This window comes from Zootoca vivipara, chromosome 1, assembly GCF_965207765.1.
Source record: "Zootoca vivipara chromosome 1, rZooViv2.hap1.1, whole genome shotgun sequence".
In the NCBI taxonomy this organism is placed as follows: Eukaryota; Metazoa; Chordata; class Lepidosauria; order Squamata; family Lacertidae; genus Zootoca; species Zootoca vivipara.
In genome coordinates, this window is record NC_142582.1 from 66680298 (window position 1) to 66701183 (window position 20886).

General features: G+C 43.9%; 1 protein-coding gene across 4 annotated transcripts in view; it reads right to left on the minus strand.

The window, feature by feature from the left end:
• The window catches only part of DENND2B (DENN domain containing 2B), a 138785-nt gene extending 123407 nt beyond the window's left edge, over nt 1-15378 (minus strand). For 2 of the 4 annotated variants that reach the window (XM_088667078.1, XM_035119670.3), the window contains exon 1: nt 14937-15076. The gene's annotated coding sequence lies outside the window, so the exon portion shown is untranslated. Of the gene's footprint in view, nt 1-14936 lie in introns of all 4 variants that reach the window. The other 2 variants (XM_035119635.3, XM_088667096.1) reach the window with 2 other exon arrangements.
• Between the last annotated feature and the right edge of the window lie 5508 nt (nt 15379-20886).

Genomic DNA, 20886 nt, shown 5'->3' on the forward strand with positions numbered 1-20886 from the left:
ACCCCACATTTCCCATATAAATTCGCAAAGCTTGAACTCAGGGGAGGTAAAGAGCAGGATAACAGGAGAAGGAAAAGGATTTATGTACACATGCACAGATGCAAACACGCGGCCACTTATTTCCTCTGTATCCTAAACATTTGAGACAGGGGAACTTGCCATTAAAACTTACTTATTGCCCCCCACATTTTTTAATCTTGCAGCTTTTCTTCAAGCGATCCTGCTGCTTTCTCATTCTATTTCTGCTTCTGTTTTGTCTCCTTAAGATTTGTATTGTACTCTGGACTGTTCTAAAATCTATATGATTTGTTTCGTTAGATAAAATCACCTTCAGTGTCTGTGGGACAGAGAGGCAAAAGGTTTTATAAATAAAGTAAACTAAAGTAAGTTTTCATTACAAAAGAACAGTATAAAGTTACTGTCTGAAACCAATGTAATAAAACACACTGTCTGCCAACTCTAGTGCTTTCTTGGTAAGCCATATGTCTAACTTACAAGAAGTGGTAGATGCAATCAGCAGACTAGATTGATCTGACCTTAGTTGATCAAGAACCAATATGGGAGCATTCATATTTCCTGATTGCATTTTTCCACTTCCTATAGGAACCTATGGCTTCCTGGGTACATGATACAGCAGACAGATATGCTTTCTCTTTATATGACTCAAGCATGAATAGAATACTTTCCCTTCCAATGTGGTTCCTTATCTGTAAGATAACAACATTACATGGAACTTTGCATTTTAAGGCTGCAAGTCCTATAATCAATTGCCAGGTAATAAGCCCTCTCCTGCCAACCTAGTATTTCGAAAGCACATCAAAGTGCAAGTAGATAAATAGGTACCACTCCAGCGGGAAGGTAAACGGTGTTTCCATGTGCTGCTCTGGTTTGTCAGAAGTGGCTTAGTCATGATGGTCACATGACCCGGAAGCTGTCTGCGGACAAACGCCAACTCCCTCGGCCAGTAAAGCGAGATGAGCGCCGCAACACCAGAGTCGTTTGTGACTGGACTTAACTGTCAGGAGTCCTTTATCTTTTTTTAAGCCCCACTGAACTCAATGAGACTTATTTCTGAGTGGACATGTAAAGAATTGTGCTGAAGAAGTATGACTATCCTGACCATTGGAACTGACGCCCTTGCAGACAGGCACTGAAGGTATACACTTGGAGCAACTTATTTTCTTGGTTGAAAGGGTTGTGATTCAGTCCCAGCTAAACACCACATTACTCATGGTATCAGAAGACAATATTCTTAGAATCTCCAAGCATATATAGCAGGTTCTTGAGAATGCCACAAAATGCCAAGTGCATCCAGCATGTGTGTGCCAGAGACATTTTCACTGTCACCCATTTTTTCAGCTACCAGGAGGGTCCCGGCTATTGGGAACTGTAACCTGGCTGCCTGAGTAGAACTAGATCATTACGTTTAAGACATGCAACACTCTGAGTCCTATCCTGTCAATCCAAAAAGGCCTGAAAGAATTCACCTCACCAGAATCACTTTATACATGGCACACTTTCTCACACCATGCATCAATTCAGTGGTGAAGGCAAGCTCACACTGAGAACAATGGTCTCATGAGGTCCAGGCTTTGGAGGCTACATTGAAGGTGGAGTGGGGAAAGGGATGATTGCCAGAGATAGTGGCAAATGATGGGGCCCAGCACCAACACCCAACATGGGAATACCAGGGCTGATACTGGTTGCCACAACTTGCCTTTTTTTAAATGGCTTTCACAGAGTTCAGGTGCACAGTGAAGTTCTAACCATGCCTGCCATTTTCAGTTTCCCTGAGATACTAGAACAGGGAACAGAGTGAGTAATCAGGGCCACATTGGAGGGAGAAGCAGCAGTAAATAGTAACTGCCTGCCAGTTTCATGCCCATACATATTTTATTAAGCTGGAACATTTGCCAAGTCTTATTTTTCATATATTAAGTGGATTCAAAAATGGTCCATATTTCATAGTCTGTCTCAAACCATTTTGTCTCTTGGGACTGGTGTGGCCAAGATTTATTAGATCCTATGAACTCTGTTGCATTAGACAACAATATGAGTAGCACCATATGTAACTACTCCTTTTGCCTTTCCGAATCCAAGAGTTTGTGAAATCATATAGAGTTCAGTGAAATGAGCCTCGAAACCCACAAACTTCAGGGATGAAGTCAAATGCCCAAACCAGGGGCCCCCAGACTTACCTGGCCTTGGTCCAGTGCCTCGAGCGCCAAATTGTGCGGCGGGCCCATGTACGATTTCCGACATACTTCCAGGTCGCCGGGAGCATTGGAAATAGCTTGTGCACATGCGCCAGTGTCCTTTCCGGTGCACTTCCAGGTTGACGGAACACCGGAAATAACTTGTGCGCATGTGCATGGCCTCCTCCAACCCGGAAGTGCACCAAAAACGAAGCTGGCGCATGCGCACAAGCTATTTCCGAAGCTCCTGGCGACCTGGAAGTGGGTACTCATGCCGATAAGAGCGGCCGGGGAGCGCCGGTGGCTGGATAAATGAGCCTCGCAGGCCGTATGTGGCCCCCGGGCCGTAGTCTGGGGACCCCTGGCCCAAACCATACAACCACTGTGATTGAAACGCTGGCACCAAATTCCAAGAATTTGTAACATTCATTGAAGCTATTTGACACAGCTCTGTTTTCCTTTTTGAAATAATTCAGTTACAGTATGATTTTCACCAAATGGGGAGTGTGGGGAAACTACAATAGAGCCACACAGTCTGGTTCTATGATGTTTATTCAGATGTAAGCCACTTACCTTATTTCAATGGCACTTAGGAGACTTCCAGACTGTTGCTATTTTCAGGTGAATTCAGGTTGCACAATTAAAATTCCTTTTGCAGCACTTGCACAACAAGCCCACTTTCTCCAAAAATCAGACTTTTGTGATAAGGAGAATGATGGAGAAATGCACAAGGTGGTTTTAAAGGCAGTTTAGATAAATTCATAGAGGCTAAGTCATGATGGCTCCAGTGTCAGAGGCACTATGCCTCTGAATACCAGTTGCAGGTTTCCCATAGGCATCTGGTTAGCCATTGTGAGAACAGGATACAGGACCAGATGGGCCTTTGGCCTAATCCACCAGGGCAGTGGTTTGCAACCAGTGTGCCGTGGCACCCTGGGGTGTTGAATGATGGTCAGGGGTGCTGCAGGCAACACCGGCCTCTGTCCCTCTTTCTTTCTCTGATGCCTTCTAACATCTCAGCCTCCCAAAGGCTTGCACAGATGTTTATTGCAACAGCCCTGGCTATAATCTTCACACCCAAATGGTGCCTCTAGGAGGCACCTCTCTTTGGGTTGAGGCAGCTCAGAGACCACTGACAGCAGCAGCAGCAGCTACCCAAAGGGCTCCCAAGGGGACAGGAGAGGAGGTTGTGAGAACACTCCACAAGGGAAGGTCTTCGGAAAAGTGTGAGAGGCTGCCAGCTCTGCAGGGAAGGGGTGACATTACTAGGCTCCTAAGCCCCACAGGGGTACCACAGAAAGAATATACGTAGTTGGTCTAGGGAGCCATGGACTCAAAAAGGTTGAAAACATCTGCACTAGGGCTATTCTTATTAATGGCTTCTGGCTGGTGATACATTTTCACTGTGGTTCTCAGATTGGAATGAATCATCTACTCATAGGTTACTTTTTCAGATGTTGTAAAAGAACTTCACAGCAACATTAAACATACACTGCATGTGACCTTTAAAAGTTCTTATAAGACTCCTATTTATGTATGTCTTATTTATTTGAAACTTTTATAAACCACTTTCTAAACAAAAATTATTCACAAAGTGATAACAGTTAACAAACACTATCAACTACTACAGTGTCAACCAGTACTACAATATACGTTTAAAGCAGCCACAGTTTGTAATGCTTTCTAAAAAGCTAGCACAAAAACAACAACCAGCCCTAAACCAATTGTACATAAATCACACCACCATTTCCGAGGCCCAGTTTACATCAGCTACTAAGAGATGTAGGTCTTCAAGGCCCAGCTGAAAATGCCAAGGGATTATTTTGATTTACTTTGGATCAATCTTTCATAACAAAATCTACAAGATGACACTTGAGGCTCAATCAGGTAACTTGAGTAAACCTAAGAACACTTTAACAGGATATTAAGTATTCTGGATAGAAATTTTCCTTGGCAGAAAGTTTTTAAATGTTCAGAGGTGGTGCTTTTGTTTTTGTTTTTGAAAAGATGTTTCATGTCACTGAACATAACAAAGGAACTGCTGAATGGGAGACTGAGCAGGCAACTGGGCTGCTATCATTATTCCACAGTAGCTGCACAGTACAAATCACATTCCCTTCATGGTGGTCTCTATCCTGATAACCCAGATGCCCTCCAGCTGCATACAGAGCTCATCAGCAAGTAATGACAGCCATCCTGCAGAAGAAACTGAAATGTTCAAGAGGAAGAGGCCCACATTTCCCATCACATATAAGGCCTGGTAGCTGAAGAATATAAGGTGGGCCACTGGTTTGACTCTTACTCATTTGTATACAAACAGGCAGGGCTGAACCATAGAATCCATTCTCACTATAAAGTGAAGAGCAGAGCACCTCTTTTTCCTACCATTAAACAACCATCACCAGTTCCGACATATTTAGGAGTAAGGAATAAAGACCGTGATGCAGATGGCACATCTCTCAGGCACGCTTGAGCCATGGCACACCTCTTTGTAGGGTTGCCAGACTCAATAGTGGACAGGACTTCTGTGCCTTTAATTGCCCTGCTCTCTTTTGAGTCTGGAAGCCTTAAAGAGAAACCAGCAGACCCTTTGTTTAATTTCCAAGCAAAGGGTCTGCTGGTTTCTCTTTAAGGTTTCCAGACTCAAAAGAGAGCAGGGCAATTAAAGGCATAGAAGTCCTGTCCACTATTGAGTCTGGCAACCCTACCTCTTTGTAGTAAGGAAGAAATGCACATAGCAGTCTTCATTATCTCAACCTGAGCAGGCGTATCTACTAAGTCTGATTCAAGAAGTCAGTGGCCGTTGAATGTGGTGATACTGCAAAGCCATCACATTCTTAACTTACCATGCACAGGCATCCCCCCCTCCACATGCATACATTTGAATAACCATAAAAGTATATCCTCACACATCTCTCTGTAGTTCCGCCACCTACCTCCCAACTTATTTACAAGTTCAGCCAAACATGGCTCTGTATATAGAATGTTTCCATATTGGTAGAAGAATGCAGAGCATTAGCTGGAAAGCGAGTATCAGGCTAGACAGTGCTGCACATCAGATGCAGGGAATCTGCCAAAGAATAGCAGAAAATGCTTATAAATCTGGCATGATTTAAAATGAACCCACCAACCACCTCTACTACTCACACAGAAAGAAATCCTGAAACTCACACATCCAGCATTAGAAACTTATATATATATATATAAGCTAATCACCAAATAGCACCTTAAATCTACGTTACGGTCACCGCAACAGAATGTCTACAGTATGCGCCATTCCCACCCCTCAGTGAGATTTGTTGTTAATTTCATTTCTATACTGCTTTATATTTTAAACACATTATATTTACAACACATTAAAACAGCAAACCAGCCAATCCAGATTAAAACAAATTCAAGCATCAAGGAAAATATTTCAGATCCTTCTCTGAGTGTCATTTTGTTGTCCCCATATTCATTTACCTACTTAATTTATATAGCTGCCCCTTAGCAGAAGTACTCTAGGAAGCCAGTCTGGTGTAGTGGTTAGAGTGTCAGTCTATAAGACCTGGGAGTTCAGGGTTCGTATCCTCAGTCATGAAGCTCACTGGGTGACCTTGGGCCAGTCATAGCCCCTTAACCAACTCACAGGGTTGTTTTAGGGATTAATTGAGGAGGGGGTGAACCATGTACTCATTGGAGGAAAAGGTCGGATAGAAATGCAATAAATAAGCTCTTCTGCTTACCTGTTTAAGGAAGCTGGAGGGGCCAAACAGCTGGAGATGTCAGTTGCCAGCTTGGCATCCACATGGTCACAACTGGACCTGCGCTAGTTGCACAATGTGCCTGGTGCCGGGGGAATTTCAAACACTGAATATATCAGTCTGTCCAGCAATGAGTATCAAAGCAAACGTATTATCTCTCCCCTACCCTATCCCATCTAAAGCTGTGTACACACTATACATTTGAAGCACATTTGAAGGACATGGAGTCCTCCCCAAGAATCCTCGGAACAGTAGTTGCCCTCTCAAAAGACTACAGTCCCTGGCATCCTTAACTACTGTTCCTAGGATTCTTTGCTTGGAGGGGTGGCTTTAAAGTGGTATATTTGTGTGTAAATGCTGGTAAGCTCAGGTGAATTTCTGAAAATAGAAACCTGGCATTGCACTGCATTTTGGACATACCAACGGAAGGCTGAAAAATCAAATTTAGATAGCTACACGTGAGATCTGCCACAAAATGTTGCAGCATGGTAGACACATACCTACTACAGATACTATTACTTAAACAGGCACACATCTGTAGCAGGTTATGCCTACCCTCTGTCTGCATTCAAGACATATATAATGCCATGGTCCCCTTTTCCCTCTCTGACAGCTCCTCCAACTACTTAGCCAATATTGTATCTATTTTAGCATTACTTTCATTAATTCTGATACTATTATTGACTTCAGAAATATGATTTCTGGTATAAACATTTCTCTGTGTTTTCTTTTGCACTGTTCCATTATTCTGATTTTTAGCCCCTGCCAGACTCAGTAAAACGTGCAGAGATGCAATGAGCTTAGTTCAGTACATAAGGAAGTCATCTTTAAAAGAAGTCTCTCTGGGGATCTCTTTTGGATATGATGTCATTTTTCTTTCCCCTCACCATTACAAATATAGCACTGATCTCCTCTATGCTGCTTCTGGACTTGCTGTGTTGGATATGGCCTACTATCAGATTTCTGAAAACCTCGTATCATTTAATTTTGGAGACTGTCTTAATTTCACTTTCCTATTCTCCACCCAGTCATTTCTTGCTACCTAACTCCTTCTAATTCTGGAAGTCAGTTAGCAGCGTGGAAACTTACTGGCAAATAATTATTGGATTTATTACTTCATCTCTTCTGCGGAATAGGATTTAACACTCAATTTCCAATTAATAATGATAATAACAATAACAGCAATAACAACACTTGATTTCCAATTGGCAATTTACCCTACAGCTATCAAACTGAGTTTAGAACACCTGAAGAATGGCTTGTGATGCTAACCTTTAACTTTGAGAAGCAAAGTTACTTGCTTGCCTGATATTCCTAGGATCTTAGTATTAAGGGTAGCCAGCCTAGCACCTTCCAGAGGCTGTTGGGCTCCAACTCCCATCAGCCTCAACTGGCATCCCCCAAAGTAAGGGATGATGGGAATCATAGTCCGACAGCATCCTGATGACACCAGATTGACTCTATGGTACAGGAGTGGACAAAGACTCTCTGTAAGGATGATCTGCAGCTATGAGATCAACTTTGCACTTTTTGGATTTATTCAGCAAACTCAGGCCCACGGGTTCCACATTTCCCACATGGAAAGGGCTTCCAAGTAACACATGTAAATTATGTCCGGCATACAAGGATTTAGCTGTCTCTATATGCAACTGGGAACCATGTATATGCAGCAAACAAATCACATGTCGTTCACCATATGATCTGCACACAGGCTTCACTCATAGCTGCCAAGTTCTCCCTTTTTTTTAAGGGAAATTCCCTTATGCTGAATAGGCTTCCTCGCGAGAAAGGGGAAAACTTGGCAGCTATGGCTTCACTCTTTCCAACATTGCCTTGGCTAAAGGAGGAATCAGCGATTCGTGGCTAATCCAGCACACACTATGCATTGCCCCTCTCAGCACTAATGGAGAAAGTTTTGATAATACTCCTAGAAAAAGGAGCACAGGAAATACCATAACCCTGCATTTTCCCCAGGCATCCACAACTCTTGTACAATTTAGCAAAGAAATGAAAATCCAGCAGCAAGCTGCAGTCCCACACTAGAAAGAGACGACACAATAGCAAATGCTCCAGAACCCATTTGTGATGTTTCACCAGAACAGCCCTTGAAGGACAATTGCAGAATCTACATTGTTATCCAAGTTTATTGCATGAATGTGGAAAAAACATGTGACATTGCTGCTATTATTACTATCATTTCAGTTCACTTTTGAAACAATTGAAAGCAAAGAATCATGCCGACCAGAACTTTCTATTCCTTCTTAAGAAACTATTTGTTCTCCCAGAGAAGCAACAATTGAAACAGAGAAAGTAACAATGGTGGAACTTCCTGCTGTAAAAAACTGGTTAGAAACAGCTCTTGCCTCACTCCTAATTCCATTTTGGCCTTGTTTATCTATGCTTGTGACCTTCCACAGCAACTATCATTTTAAAATATATTGCTGCATGAAAAGGCATCTTGCAGCCCAATCCTATGAATGCTTACTTTGAAGTAAACTGTACTGAATGAAATGACACTTCATATTCTCAGTAGATAGCAGAGTACTGTAGTGAAAAATTCAAACATTCCTCCCAAGGTCTGAGAGGCTCCTTTGAAGCAAAGACCTTTTACTTTATATCATAAGTGGTGGGAATGCAGAGAAGTTTTAAAAATTCTGGGAGATGATATATAATGAATTGAAAAATCTGTTTAAAATGACATTTGTAAAATAAAAAAAACCAGAAGCATTTTTGTTAGGGATTCTAGGACAAGACCTGCCAAGGAAATTAACTTTTTGATGTATGCTACAACAGTGGCAAGAGTCTTGTTAGCACAAAGATGGAAGAATGAGGAAATCCCAAGAAAAACTGATGAGTTATGCGGAGTTGGCAAAGATGACATACAAACTATGTGAGAAGGACAACCATGACTTCAAAAAAGAATGGGAACTTTTTACAAACTATTTAAAAAGACAACAAAAGGATTTGGACTCCTTGGCAGGTTTTGAATGAACATCCACAATTTATTTGTAGAACATATGATAGATAAGGTAATGATATGTAGACTTTTAAAACATGCAGAAAACAATATGTACAAACCAATCAGAGTGGGGAGCTGAGGGAAGTTCTTAGAGGGTGGGTGAGGGTGGGAGAGGGAGGGGTGGGAGGGGGAAAGGGGGGAAATTGTAATTGGCTATGTTATTGGTAATTTGTATTGTTTAAAAAAAAATCTTCAATTTTTTTTTTTAAAAAAAGAAACAAATACCTTTACAGTACTGACATTTAACATTCCAGTGAGTGTTTACAAGATGAGCAACTGAGGCAAAGGGGAGAATGCAAATATTTGGATTTAATTTTCCTGAACTTTTCCATAGCCAAATTGCCAACACAAAGGCAACCTGTTAAGTTCTTCCTAACAGGGTTACTCATTTCGTAGGCCCAGAACAAGAGATTGCTCACTGAGGAACATGTTAGCACACTACCACAAACTAAAGGGTGAAATCTAAACTCCAACCCATAATAAATGGAAACAATGTTTAACTCTATCATTACCCATTATTATACCAAGCAAAGAAAGAGGCAATTTTACAACAACAACAACAAAAAGTATGAATAATTTGTGCTTGCTGCCTTAATGGGTCAGACAAAACCCACTTGGTCCAATGTTGCCAAAGAAAAGCAAGGAGACCCAATTTCAGCTGTAACACACAGTCTGGTTGTGACATTAGTTTGCTTCTAGCAATTCAGCTTTCCGTGTTATAGAATATATTTTTTGTGCACGATTCACATAGGGATGGTGCTGAAGTCGCATTGATATTGGTCCTCTAATTCCAGATAATGGTTGTCACTTATGGTCACATTGATTCAAAAGTAATGATCGAGAAGAACCAGAATGAACTTTCCCCCAAAACTTCCACTAAGCATCCAGAAGGAAGTGGAAAGCAGTGTGAAGGGAAACGGGCATGTTGTCACTGCTTGACCCACAGAATACTAATTTCACCCTACCTATAGTTTAACAACTCAGCGGTTCCTGTATGGAGTTGTATACTGTACATGATTTCTTTAAAAGTATACAAGCTTTTGAGTTACACCAGGACCATCCCGCCAATGAGGTCAGGTGAGGCAGCTGCTTTGGGTGTCAGGATCCACAGGGCAGCAGATCCTGTGCCTGCTGGTCCACATCACCAGTGTCAAGACGCCTGCGCCCTGGTGGGTTACCGGGAGAAGGAATGGAATGGCACAAGCGCACTGAGATGCCTGCACCATGATGAGGTGGGTGATGGGGACAGGGGGGCGAGATAGTGCAGGCACACTGAGGCTCTGGCCAATACCAGAGCATAAGCAAGGCAGAAGGTGCTACTGCAAAGGTTGAGAAGGCAGCCAGGATCCATCATAGCTGAGCCTCTTTCCATCCCCTCCCTCCCAATTAACTGGAGGTGTTGCTTCAGTTCTGAAGACAGAATTACTTCCACAGCCTAGTAATACCTTTAAAGCACCTCCACCCAAGATTGCCAGGTCTGTAGTTTATTAAGGGTATTGGGAACTGTATCCTTGTGAGGGGTAAATTACAGTTCCCTGGATACTTTGTGGGAAGATATGGAGTGCACATAGAGATGAAGTATTTCATTAGTTCAAAAAGTGCATAGTTTCTCAACCCGAGTTGACCCAATAAAAAAATCCCTTCCTTCTCAGAAATCAGTGCCTCTGTATATGCTAAATCATGTGTACACAAATGAAAGGGGAGCTAACAGGACTCTCAGAAGGCAAGACAATATAGGCAAGTTAAGACAGATGGCATTTCCTGTTCCATTAGTCATTCCTGTTACCGTAATCAGAGAGTAAATCAGGTTAATTGACACAGCTGAGATAAATATGCCCTTTTACAACTACATATGATAATAACTAACAAACCCTAGCTTGATATGGCAAAACCTACTATTTATAACTTTGACCTAAGTAGGCACTTTAGTCTATCACATATCTTAGCTTTCACTTTAAGGGTAAGTTGTTGTTGTTAGGTTATATGTATGCCCATCACTTCACTTTTAGTTACTGGTCCTGATCCAGAGAAACACAATTATAGCAGGATGCTGTGCTCAAGCCACTGTGCTCTTGTTTTGCTTAATAGCTGAGCTGCTCTGCAGTGGGAACGGCTTCACCACAAAACCACACACAGTGCTGATTTGCTTTAGTAGGAGGGACATTAACAGTGCACTCCCTAAACTCACTTAAGTGGGAGTAATCCCCTTGTACTGTACTACAATGGGATGCATTTCTTAGCAGGGTGGCCAAGTGCAAATGAGGACAGGGCTCCACCAACTTTACTAGTTGTGTAGAAGAGGGAATTTTGCACAGGTCTCCTACACAACTAGCACAGGTGCAGAAGCACAGTTCTCTTATGCACCTACCGGTAGCTACCCTACCGATGAGTAAATATGCTGTAAGAATTTGAGGCCATCCACAAGGTATGTTATTCGTGGAATGTTGGGCAGGGTGGGAGAGATGTAACAAAAAGAGGATTAGTCATTGGTTAAAATAATAATAATAATAATAATAATAATAATAATAATAATAGTTTGTTTGTTTGTTTATACCCCGCCCACCTGGCTGAGTTTCCCCAACCACTCTGGGCAGCTCCCAATCGAGTGTTAAAAACCTACAGCATTAAATAACAATAGGGAAATAAATAAAAATTATGAAATCTGGGAAGGATATAGATTATCACACTTTTGTTCTGAATTAAACTGAATTAAATATCAGATGCTGGCTATTAGTATTATTGGATTTATTCATTCCTTCATACAACCAGGCTAGAAAACTCAGAGACATCTACCGGTAGGCAGATTGACACAACACTCCACATTTTGCAGATATTTGGCCTTGATCCAGTTTAGCTTGTTTTTAAAATGTTAATTCATCCTAGCAAGGAAAAAGAAGTGGTAATATTTTTCCTGTATCTATGGAGGGCTATAGCTCAGTAGCAGAGCACATGCTCTACTACTAGGTTCAGTCCTTGACATCTCCAGGTAAGTCTGGAAACAACTTCTGCTCGATACATTCGAGAGCTGTTCCCAGTCAATGTAGACAATACTGAGCTAGATGGGCAAATGGTTTGATTTGATATAAAGCTGTTTCCTACGTGGCTATTTGTTTAAGGAAGGGGTAGCTAACCTGCAGCCTTCCAGGGTGTTGCTAAGACACAACTCCCATCATCCCTGACCATTGCCCATGTTGGCTGGGGCTGATGGGAGCTAGACTCCAACAGCACCTAGATGGCCATACATTTCCCACCTCTGCTTTGAGAGAAAGTGTGACAGACAGCTGCACTGAAAACGGGTGCTGGGTAGCATGACCGATTTTATGGGTGTGCTCAATAGATAAAAAATCTCCTGTTATTAACCCAGGAGAAGTTTAGAATCAAACCAGGTTGCCCTTACCTGGCCTAGCTAACTCTACTCACATAGTCCAAACCCCAATTCTCCATCCTGACAGTTAGTCCCTATACAGGTGAAACTCGGAAAATTAGAATATCGTCGAAAAGTGCATTTATTTCAGTAATGCAACGTATTATTTTTTATTTTAATTTTAATTTTTACAAATGCTTTCTTTTGGAAATTCCACCGTAATTCCCCAGGACGTGTGCCATACCCCCAGGACGCACACCAGCCCCACACCAGCCTGCTCTCCACTCCACTCCCGGTGCCGTAACGTGAAGCTCCGCCACTGGGGAGACAAGTACCTCACTAGGCAAGTTCAAGACCTGAACACTCAAAGTAGCCTTAGGATCCCAGGGAAAATCTGGTACTATTTCACCTAACAATTATTATTTTCTTCCACTAAGGAAAGAGTTGCTCTTATGGGGGAGATCATTATGACGTAGGCAGAATGAAGAATATATATATATGTATAGTTAAGTATGTGCTGAGTTCATTCAAATATAGTTACTGTCATCATTATATCCAGGACATGAGCCGATATACTGAAACATTGTACCTAAAAGTGCATTTCAGTGATAGAATACAAAAGGATTTGTAACAGCTTAAAGTTATTCTTCTGGCTTGTGTGTGACCTCATTGCTCCCTTGACTAAGCAAGACAAGCACTTAGTTACAGCCCAGGCTCAGATCAGGACATCAGGGGCATTCCAAGGAGGGGCAGGGGGTGGTCCGCCCCAGGTGCCAATCCAAAGGGGGGTGGCAAAATGCCGACCCCCCTATCGGTGGCACCCCCAGGGCACATCACGCACCCCCTGGGATGGGCACCATGCCCCCTGGGACAAGCTCCAGTTACCGGAGCAGGTTGCCTCGCCTCTGCCGGACATCTGATTTCCCACTCACACCACCAAGTGAACTGCTATAAAAATTCCATCAGCAATCTTTTGCCAAATCTATAGCGGGAACAAAAAATTGTTCCCAACCCACCCACCCCTAATCCACTCTACACACACAACTTTTCCAGGTCCAAGAGGCTGCTTCCCCAAGAGATACCAGTCAGAAGTACAGTTCACTGCGTTCAGTAGAACTTGCTTTCAAGTAAGCATGCATAGGAGGACTGCATCTCAGCTCATGTTATAGCTGCATAAATTAAAGAACAGGAAGAGGAATTAGTTGTGGCCTCTGCTAATATTATTCACCTTTCCTTCAAGGAGCTCAAGGCACCATCCATGGTTTTCCGCCTCCCCATGTTTTTCTCACAATAGCCCTGTTAGGTACTGACTGCCCCAAGGTCACCAGAGAGCTTCATGGCTGGGGATTTGAACTCTGGTCTCTCAGGTGCAAGTTCAACACTTTAAACTACTATGCCCTGCTGGCTTCCCACCATCCATCTCTGTATGTGATGAACTTAAAATTTAGGGTTTGAAACTTTCTGGTAAGAATAAGGAAGACTTGCTGAACTTTCCATTTCCATCTGATGCAGATGGTTTGGAGTTGGGAGCAGAAGGCCCCTTTACTTTCAGCTTAGTACATAAGCACTAAGTTATCTCCAGAGTCCAGACACAGCACTCTATGGAGAGGCAGATTTTCATTATACCGTATCACATCTATCAAATACGAAGCAGAAATCCCAGAACAAAACAAGGATGGGAAACAGGACATGTTAGCCAAATTCAGTATGTCAGTGTTACACCGTGGCTGGCAATGTCCCTTGTATCCAAATGTCCATTTTCTAACTATTATCTGTGGCTAACCATCCTAGACTGAGGAGGAGGTGGAGGGAAAGCAGGAAGGAGGGAAGGAACCAAGGAAGGAAGGAGCTGTGTTGCCATTTGTTTGTAAAATTCAATATAATGCTGTCTTTTATGCTGTCGTTTGGGTGTCAGTACTCATTAATTCCTATATCTGACTAAATAATAGCCGGTGGGTCCAGATATCAATAACATTTATAGAACGATCCCAGGAATCAAAAGAATCCTTTTTAAAAGTTTTCTTCCCATACGTGTTATCGGTGAGGAACAGCTGGCGAAACGGGTGAGCACGGTGCGCAAGCGCCACCTATCCTCCTAAACCGGGCAGTGCAAGTCGATTTATGGGAAGGGGAGGAAGGAATACGCTCCCTCCTACCTCATCTCGAAGTTGCCCTGAACCCCCTCCAAGCAAAGAGCTGGAAAATACCCCGAAACAACCCGAACATTACGAGCAAACAAGCAAAGCCCGAGCCCCGTGTCGCATTCAAGAAAGACCCAAGCGTGGATCTCCGGGGGGGGGGGGGACTCGCCTGCCCGGCGTCTCTCCTCTTCCCTTTGCGCTGAGGTGAATCTATTGTTCTTCCCAGAGAACTGCCGGACGGTCGCCCGGTTCAAACGCTTTCTCAGCCACAGAGACGCAGGCAGCCGTTTCCCTGAGGAGCAGAGGGGAGCGCCGCGGAAGAAGCTTCTCCCCTCCCCATCCCCTGGAAAAACCGAAACCCGAAAGCCTTCCAGATGGCAACTGCAATCGCCTGCTGGGCTCTCCCGTTTGTAGGAAACGAGAGACCCTCTCCGACCGCCCCGCCAGCCAGAGCCCTCTCTCCTTCTCCCTTACCTGGGCTGCTGCCCTGCGCTGGAAGAAGTGCAGATGTCGAGTCCAGCTGTTACAGCTCGCCGGAGATCGCCTCCAGTTCTGATCTCTTCGCTTGGCCAGATGCAACTCTCTCTCTTTTCTCCCCCCCCCCCCCCTTCAACCTCCCTCGCTTTTTTTTTTCTAAAGGAGAATCTGGAAACGCGCGGGGGGAGGGGAGGGCGAGACAGAGAAATATGCCAAGACAGGAAGTGGAGACAGCGAGGGCCAGTGCGGGAGATTAATGGGAACCAGTAACCCGGCGGCCGGCAACGAAAGCGGCTCCCTGGGGCGAGAGGGCTTCTGCCGCAGCCCGCCTTAACCCACGACGGCCGAGGGGGCAGCGGCGGGCGGCCCAGAGCGGGAAGCCCTGGCCATCGCCCGAGTCCACGGCGAGCTTCCCAACTTCCTCTCCCCCTCAGACTCTCATCCCTGGGGCGGGGGGAGGACTATTCTCCGCTCTTGGCTCACAGGATCAAGCTGGAACTGGGAGGAAGGGGTCTCCAGCCCCCGAGCTTCGTGGCAGGAGACCGTTTACTGGGTTTTCACGGGGTCTCGGGAGGGGGGATTCACGAGTGGCGCTCACCGCTGGCTTGCCTTCGAAGCGCAGCTCTGCGGCGAACGAAAAAGCGTGAGAAGCAACTCGCGGCCGTCCCCACCCCCCCACCCCGCGGCCGTCGCAATAAAAGCTCTCCCTGGTGAGGAGCATCTGGTTCCAATCACGAGGAAAAAGTGGATCGCTTCTTATGCATGAAAACGGGGAAGCGGAGGGGGGCCCTCGCTGGAGCCGCCGGCAGCTTTTAAGTTTCCTCGCTCGCCGTTTACAGTTTGGAGACGCCGGGTTCTCCTTCATTTTTTTGCGCGCCAACGCGAGTTCCGGTTCACGCAGCCGGGCTCCCTCTCGCCCCCCGCAAGCTCTTGGTTGATCAGTTATTTGACGGCCAAGTCGCTCCATATCAACAGGTCATAAGAGTTGGGAGGAACCTCAAAGGTCATCTATTGCAACCCGCCAGGAGATGTAGGAAATCTGCTGTGTTAATAGCATCCCTGATAGGTGGTCATCCGGCCTCTGCTTAAAAATACAGGTATATCTCTTTAGGAGAATCCACCGCCTTCAGGGCTACCAACTCTGTTGGATCCATGGGCACATCTGCAGATCATAAAAACTGCTGTGAATACCACACACACACACACACACACACACACACACACACACACACACACCAAGAACACACAGCAACCTATTTGCCTTGCTGGGCTCCTTTGGGTAGAAGGGAGGATACAATTTTAATAAATAAATCAAACATCATATTAGCTATACTGGGTGTATGGAATGTTAGGGGCAGGGTAGTACCTCTGGTGGGGGATGCATCATGCTCTTTTGGCGTAGCTTGTCCACCTTTGGCCCCCACCCTGCACTCAGCTCACATCTCCTAGAAGCTGCCGGCATGTGACAGCAGCCACACACCCCAGAATGGCTTCGACTGGCCAGGTAAACTAGGTGAGGATAGCTGGTGGGTTTCAAATTCTCAGTGAGTTAAGGACTTCCCCTGCCTGCGAAGACAGGCTCTGCTAGATTGAGTGAACAAGGCCAATAGTGGGTCCAATGGTCAAGAAGGCATGTGCTGTAGAGGGAAGTGAAGGGCCGATGAGGCTTGTCAACCTGAGAAGGTAACCCATCTAGGAGAAGGAAAATTCTGATCCTAAACCACCACTGCCTTGCGGGATATCTTCAAGAGAATAAAAGGCTAAGGAACAAACCCTACATAAAGCTGGAGTGGTGTCCCTAAGTCGGTTGGATAGTGCCTTGTATGTTTCCTTCCAGCAACTTCTGCAGCCAAGATGGTGCCAAATGTATTGCTGTGCTTTCCTTTGGGCCACATCAGTGAAGCAGAGTGTTGTTGTCTGGGCAGCCCAGGACCTCCATGCACACTGCCCAGGCTTGCACCCTGGGAGGTCACATTGGTGCTGCTAATGCAGCAGTTTAGCTTCACCCCTGGAGGCACACTCCATTGTCTCTCGAGACAGATGGATGTCAACAATATTGGCAACAACAGAATGCAGCTTTCAATTCTAATTTCAGGGAGGTGAGGGCATTGTGTGTTCATCTGCTGATGCCACATTTGCAGCGCCTGAAAGGTGTACTTTTTATGTATGACTTCAGAAGAATGAAGAGATCCAGGGCAGGGCAAAGCTGTTAGGCAAAGAAGAACTTTCTGGCATCTCTGAGGATTAGGCACTTTTAAAAATGAGAAGTGCTTCTTTGGCCATTCTCACATGTCCTAGAGAACGTCAGGGGTATGTGGACCAGCAGTCATCCTCCTGCTTATTTTCTACCCTTCTTACATCAGACTTTCCTCCTTCCCATCTTGTGCCAAGTTTGTCCCATTGCACCCACTCACCACAGATACCTTACCAAGCATTTTAGACCTGACTTTTCACCAGATCAGAACCTGGTGACTTCATAAATCCTACAAACCCTGCAACATTTTACAGATGAAAACTGACACACATTTGAGTGCTTACCCCACTGTTCTCACACCAAGGACTGCTTGCTTGAGCACATGTATGTGAGCTCACTTACACACACATCACTAGGTGGCCTTCTATACAGCACATTTCTGTGAGTAAACTGATCATTTCCTTCTTTTAAAGGCTGTTTAATTGAACAGTTATAATCTCACAATGGACCTGGTTGCACTTCTTATGGAATAACTGCAGCATTAAAAAGTTGAACAACATTTACTACTTGGATAAGCAGTCACTGGTGGCTGGGAGATGAAACTACTTCACATGAACATGCACACTAACAGATATTTGTTTTAGACAAAGACCACATCTCTAAAGTCTCCACAGAAGACAAAACAAGGACTAGTACAGGCTGGTCTACCCTTAGGCAGAGTGAGGTGGTCTCCTCAGGTAGGTGATTGTTAAAAGGCAGCAAACTGATTGTTACTTAATAATTTTTATTTTATTTTTACTGTGAGGAGGAGAGGCACTTGTAGGATTTTATACCTCAGACACTCTTTTGCCAAAGGCAAAGGGCTCTTTATTAAGGATCTCTGAAACAAAGGCAAAACACAAGGAATGAAGAAAGTGAAATTTATTGAGCAGCAGGCTTATCATACACAAGAATAATCTAGACTAACATACCAGGCAAATACAGTAGCAATCCTACTTTTAGCTGCTGGGAGCCCCAGGGATGTAGCAGCAGAGTAGACCTCAGGCTTCCAAGTTATACAGCATCAACATCTCATTTAGGCCTGCACCCCACTCTGACTCAAACCCTGTGTTTTTTTATACCATAGACTGTCCCAAGTCATGCGGCTTAATTACTAAACTACCTTCACAAGGTTTGGGGGTTGCAGGATCTAGGCCAGGCTTCCTCAACCTCGGCCCTCGAGATGTTTTGGGCCTACAACTCCCATGATCCCTAGCTAGCAGGACCATCAGGGATGATGGGAATTGTAGTCTCAAAACATCTGGAGGGCCGAGGTTGAGGAAGCCTGATCTAGGCAAGCAAAGTAATTGATTTAACACTGTGTTATCTGTGCACAAGGAGCCCTCCTGTGAGCACTCAAGTCAGCAGGAGTCAGCATTAGAATCACTACTGCTGAGCTTAGGAGAGTGGTGAAGCCCTGCTTCCATATGGTGATATAAAGGGTTAAGTGTGCAAGGCCACCTCCATCATCTGCGTTTCCACTGCACATTCAGGGTTATGAACATACCAGGGAGATATGGGTCGATGGGTGCCCTCTAAGCATAAAAGACAAATCAGATCCTAAACAATGTGCAACCAGAATACTGTTCTGGGTGTCTACTTTGTGTCAGATGCCTAGCTTAAGCCATCATGATGGTTGGTATACACTTCTTGGTATACACTTCTTGTGTTTCAACTTCTATAGACCAACGAAGCAGGCAAAATGAATAGATAGTGGGATTGGCCACAGCAGTTTTAGGAATATTGCTGAGCCCATAAACAATAGTTTTAAGAACTGAGCCCAGACCCACATGGTCCCAGTCCACTCCACTGCTTGTTCATCCATCTTAAATGTTACCAGCTGTAACAGCACCAATCATCTCTTGCAGTTGATGGAGAAAAGAGGAAGTGTAGAGGTGCTCAGCCCTGACTCCTGTTCCCCCAAACAAATGATTTGCTGTCAGAGCAGATGATAACCATTTATTAGGGACTATCTATACCTATTTAATGCTTAAGATGCTTTAAAAGACTTCCTTTCAAACTTCCTTCATTGTAAAGACCTATTCACACTTATTTTGCCATAAGGCCCATTAGAAACAGAGGGACTTACTCAAGTAAACATACATAAAACTGAATTTTAGTAAAGTCTTTGTTAATACTAATACGTATGCTAACACTTGTGGGAAACACTTGCCAAATGTAGAACAAAATATTTCAGGGAACTTACAGTTATAGGGAGGTGTCTGAGTTGAACCTGGCAACACACATAGCATAAGTATGCATGTTTACTCAGAAATAAGCCCCAGTGTGTTCAAAAGGGCTTACTCTGGTAAATGGGTATAGGGTTGCAGCCTAATAGGAACTAAGAATTGTCCAAAATCCATTGCCTAAAACAGCTGCCCAGACCCTTTCAAAACAAAATTTCAGTAGGGTGCCTTCCTTCCCCACATTTTTGCATTATTACACAAACCAAACAGAATTAAGATCATGATAAATATTTTAGCAGTCATCTTGTTGCTTAACAGCGGCTTTTCTGTTCTGAATCCTTTTTCAGCAACTACCCAGGCATGGTCTTGTGCTTTGCAGAATTAGGATCTTAGCTGGTCATGTCTCCCCGCCCTCAAGCAATACAGGAAATGTTTGTTTATTATAGAATAAATCTCTGGCAAACAGCTGGCTGCTGCTCTAATGAAGCAACTTGGGTATGATGATTATAAAATGTAAACAGAAAGTGGGTCATATTCCCCATTTGCTGGAAAGATGGCAGATGATACTGCCCTAGACCTTCTGGCTGCCTGATTGTCACTTCATTGGGGGGGTAATAATGTATAATGATGACATTCATTATTATGTTAATAATGAATAGTAATAGTAACAATAATGTTTATTATTGCTATCATTATTATTTCCCCTATTTTTTTCCCTTTTCCAGGGGTAATTTAACATTGCTCCCAATAGAAGAGAGACATTGCTATCTAATTCACCCACAAAGGTTTCATCCTGGCAGAGAATAGGATTAGAGAATAATAACAGAGGAACTGATTCACATGTGTTAGAGGGTTAAACCTGGCATCTAAAAAGATCAAGCTGGAGGAATAAAAATTCAGAAGATATGGAAACCTCAGAATGTATAGCAGAACTGCGGAGGGCAACTTGAGAAGGGGCAAGCAGACAGGAGTAAACGCAAGGAATGGGTCCCAAATTTCGGGATTTGTAATTAATGAAGTTGAATGGGTGCAAAATTGAGTCAGAGGGAATGGCAACATTGCCTGTAATTTGGACAATGATCTGACCAGGAGAGAGGTCTTGATTGTGGAGTGACCCATAAAATTGCTCTGGATATTATAGGAACAATTGTTGCTGTGGAGGTTTGTCACTATGCAATTGACATCCAACTATTCCCCCCCCCCCCCATTTAATCCAGGTGATACAGCAGATGCACCAAACAGGTGTTTACAGTCAATAATGGGACAGTTGATTTGAGGGCTAGTGAACTGAAGCCGAATCAAAATAAGATGCAGATACTATAGGTAGGTAGAACCAGTGCTTTTCCCCCTAAAAAAATGTTTAGGGATACTCTCACTTTGACTCAAGAAAATCGGGGGAAATAAATACAGTAAATGGACAATAGTACAAAGAATATTTAGGGGTATGTGTATCCCTGCATACCCCCAGAAAAAAGTACTGGGTAGAACTGACTGGAGGTTGTATTCAGCTTGTAGTGGATGTGGTTGC